The sequence below is a fragment of the Toxorhynchites rutilus genome, chromosome 3, assembly GCF_029784135.1.
Source record: "Toxorhynchites rutilus septentrionalis strain SRP chromosome 3, ASM2978413v1, whole genome shotgun sequence".
Classification (NCBI taxonomy): Eukaryota; Metazoa; Arthropoda; class Insecta; order Diptera; family Culicidae; genus Toxorhynchites; species Toxorhynchites rutilus.
Window position 1 is genome coordinate 31,427,462 of NC_073746.1, and position 4,794 is coordinate 31,432,255.

Consider the following 4,794-nt stretch of genomic DNA (forward strand, 5'->3'; position numbering starts at 1 on the left):
TGAACGATAGTCACCGGAAATGGTTGGTGAACTTTCACTGCAACCGCTGGAAGCTCTGTGCATAGACTCACTTCGGTGAACTGAAACGGTTGACGAATTCCTATTGCGACGGGATGGTAAAAATTTGAGTGCACCCCAAGGACCCATCTGTATCGGCCACCTAAGGATCTGTTAAGTTTCATAATATCGGCTTTGTGGACTTCCTGGATAGCTAACACAATTGGGGAGTACTTCCGAGTCAGAAGTTTAATATCGCAGTTGTTGGTGAAGTAGCCGTGTTGAGTTCTGCAAAGCGAGCATCGTTACTTTCGATGACTACGGCAGCAATGATCTTAGTTCGGTGGGACGAGTCGTACATTCTTCTAGCGACGGGGTAGCCGATACCCTGGTCTACCATGAGGGGCTGAATTCGTCATGTAAACTGGGCATTTCCTGTGTTGGATAGTATGACCGAGTTCGAACTCTGATCCAACCAAAATTGATGGCTTGCGGTACCACGGATCCATTAATAGTCAGGATCAAAGTGGTTGTAGTTTCTACCTTGACACCTTCTTTTCTGGTGAATCTTCGGGCGGCTTTAGCTCTTTGGCCTTGTAGCTCTTTTTTATCTCTTCCGTCTCACAGCCAGTGGTTCCCGGCAGTAGACAACACATCTGGTTCAGTGTGGGGTGGTAATTTAAGTTCATTTCCCATCAATAAGTTTGGCCATTGTTTTGATGGTATCGATAAGCTTTTGATTCCGAATTTTTATGATGTAGGAAGCTCCTCTATTTTCGGGTCTCGCGTTAACAATTTTGGTGCGCGAGAATGTCTCTACTGATTTGAGTATCTCGAAAGGTCTTTTAGGGAGTGCTTTCCGATTATAATTCGAAGAGTTCCCTATTTATTCACTTAATTCTTTCGCAGTTCTCAATTAAAATTTATATCAGTTACTTGAACTGATAAAAACGCGCGTCAACTGAACTGGCAACACGGTTTTGGATCAGATGTATGGAGAGTAAATTCTGGAATGGCTGTATAGCAATTTTGGTTTGGATATTTTGCTATTTTTGGAAATGTTTGATTAATAAAAATATTGCACTTTACCGTGTGGCGTTTACACCCACGAGGTTTTTTCCGCGTTAGAATATTTCTAGTAGGCTAGTGTGACACCACGTTTTTTTTTTCTCTGTGGTTATTTCTGTTGCTCTTATTTCCTTTGCGTTTTGTCCGAGAATCACATCAAGCAATACTTACGTGTAATTTAATCATACACTAACACTCTCCACCTAACAGTATGAGAACTAAAGCAGTACATTTTTCATCGAGCCCCCGCCGGGTTTGAGAAACCAAAGCTTAAAAAATCATGATTGCACTGCGGTGTGCGGTGGCGCTGGAAGGAGTTATGTGGAGAGCGAGCTTCAACACGCAGGGCACGATTTTCAACAAGTCTAGTCAGGTTATCTGCTTCGCCGATGACGTGGACATAATCGGAAGAACACATGTGACGGTAGCCGACTTGTATACCCGACTGAAACACGAGGCAGGGCTGATTTTTGCTTGGGATCAATGCGTCTAAGACTAAATACATGCTAGCAGGAGGGACTGATCGCAACAGAGTTCTTGTTGGTAGTAGTGTTGTGATCGACGGCGACGAACTCGAGGTGATAGAGGAATTTGTCTACCTTGGCTTGTTGATAACAACTGACAACAACAACAGCCGTGAAATCCAAAGACGCATAGTCAATGGAACTCGTGCCTACTATGGGCTCCGCAAATCCTTGAGGTCCAACAAACTCCGACCTCGTACGAAGTGTAACATGTACAAATGCCTAATTCGACCGGTTGTTCTCTATGGGCACGAAGCATGGATGAGATTGCCGGACATCAGCCCTGCAAAGATGGTGTTCGCATCGAATCCGGTAGGAACAAGAAGGAGAGGAGCCCAGCGAGCGAGGCGGTTGGACTAGGACTTGGCAAGAACCGGTGCAGCCGGGAGTTGGAGAACTGCAGCCATGGGTCGGGTTTATTGGAGAAAAGTAATGAAACAGATCTAATCTCAATGGGATGTAGAGTCATAGTAAATGAATAAATAAACTCCGGTGGGATTTCTTTCGTTCATAACAGTCTATCCACTATGTGAAGCAATTTCTCTCTCAGTTTTCGCGTCGAGCACAACCTTTGTGTGTGGATGTTGGCTGCTTGCTGGCTGAAACGAGAATGAATGTGTTCTGCAAATGCAATTTTTAATATTTCTCTTATGTATTGTTACTGGTGTGTCATTGCTAGCTTTGCACTATGGTTGCTTTGTGAGTATCATGAGAATCAATTCTGAACATCAATCTTGTGTTTTTACCCCCACTGATGATGACCAAATCGAAACGCTTATCAAAAATAATCCTGGATACTGGACATTTGAATCAAGTTTTTTACAGATATCTATTTAAGTTTGTTTTCGGAAGATAAAAGGGTAAGGCGTTTTTTTTTGTGCTCGGTGATTTTCACCTGGATCACAGAATTTGCATTAAATTTTGTGTAAAATATTGAATTAATTGCTCCAAAACACTTAAATTGTTGACAGGGTCATTCTGTGAGTCTGGTCTGAGCTACAAAATATTTATAAGTCGTATAAGCTCTTTGAAATGACCTAGAAGATGTCTATGACGAACTACTATCTGGAGGCCCCAGCACGCCAACAGCTTATGAAAATTTGACTATTTTACTTTTATCCAAATTTTTTAACAGAAGTTGCTGAAGAAACTGGCATTTCGGTTAGCCCGTACCATGCTTTTTTCGTATGTTATATCTTGATGATATTATGTCCCGTCTGCAAAAGCAATACGAGACAAGGGCCGGAATTGTAGAAAAAAGATTTCATAGTTTTTGCATCACGGTAATGCACCTGCTTACTTATCGTTTCTTATTAGAGTCTTTGACCAAAAACACCACCATAATCATACTTCGGCCACCATATCGGATTTGGCCCACTGCTATTTTTTTTTAATCTTGAAGCATAAAGAAATATTTTCATATAAATATAAAATCTCCTTACTTTTCGAACATACATTGTACATTGATAGGCAAACCTTATATTTTTCAGAATTTCCCTCATCCTTTCCCTTGTGTTTCTTGGTTCCGATTGGTTGGTTTCGATATCTTATTATTTATATTCTTTTTAAGTTTCCTTTGTGGAATACTCAAAAGCGTTTGTGGTTTCAGAAGATTTTTCCCAACCGCTGCCTTGTTGATGCTGCACTTCTTAGCTGCAGCCCGATGCGATTCACCGTTTTGCACATCATGAAACACCAGTTTTCGGCTACACATAGAAATGTATTTCGAATCAAATGCGATCACGTGTAGAAAGTACCAAGTCGAACCGTTTGTTGTAAAACATGTCAAAATGTCACAACAAAAACAATCGAGGGGCCTCCCGATGTAATCTTACCTAAAACATATGAAAAATCGAATAAATTAAAATGAAGCAATATACTTCAATATATTTTTCACTGGAAGGTTATATACATTTATCCAATGTGTGGTCCTTCTATAGCTTGAGTTGTTCTATAGTTTATTCATCGATGTGCTCATTAACACGTTGAGCCTCGATTTTTTCTTGCTGCGCTTTCCATTCAGTCCGCATCAATAGTGTTTGTACAATTTCAGTGACATGCCCAGCTATTATATTATTATTTATGATCTTTATGAGCTCTAACCTTTATGAAATCATTTTCTGCAAACCGCGTTAGTTAATCTGTAGTCTATGGATAATTTATGCCAATTAAGCTTGCAATAAAAATCACATCGCACACGCAAATTCACACCACACCAGACTTCGTTCCAGGAATTTTAATTCCACTACTATCGCTATGGCGCCCACCGCCCAGCATGAGTGCGGGACGTTCGCGACACGCTATCGGTCCCGAGAACGCGAAAATTTAATGCTCAGTAAAATTATAATGAGCCATAATTAATTGAATTACAAGCGAGCAGCTTCAATTTCAACATTACACAACCATAATCATGACAATAATCTCTCGGGGAAATTGCCAATAAATTGCGCGCAGCTGCTGGCCACGGCGCCATGTTTGCGTTGGGTCCTCCGACGCCCCGGTTCACAAAATCACGCTCCAGGCTGCTGCAGCTGTGTAGGTGTGGGTGTATCTGGTACGTTTATAACAAATGAAATGTTGCCATCCAACCCACGCTCTCCCGTGGAGCACTACAGATGCCTCGGTTATGTATCCAAATGGCACACACCTGACAGCGGAATGTGAGCGGAAGTAGGGAGTCCGTGGAGAGGAGGATGAATTGAGGCGGTTTGCAGTTTACCCACTAATTGGCAATAAAGTAGCTACTGGAAAAAAGTGTAGCGTAAATGCGCTTATGGCAATGACTATGTATTTGGACAGCTTCCGCCGTGTACAGATGTGTTGGTTTGCGAGGGGGAGACAGTGTTTGTGGTGCAGAACTAACAGTTGCAATTTGCCCCTCCTGGATGGCGGAGGGCAAATTCCGATTTCCATGTCGTGGTGTTGAAGTGGAAAAGTACGTGCTTTTTCGTAGGTGATCAACGGAATTGATTTAGGGGAAAAGGGGGGAATTTGGACCACCTAAGCAAATCGCCTGATATTTCCAAACCAATACGGTCTAAATAAAAAATGTCACATTGTATACTGAGCTACACTTGTTTTCTCTCAATAAATAATGTTTAATCATTATATAAAGCTTCAATCTACCAAATATATCATAAAATACAATTTTTGGACATTAAAATTTGATGCGGAGTGATTTGGACCATCTGTGGGGTGATTTGGA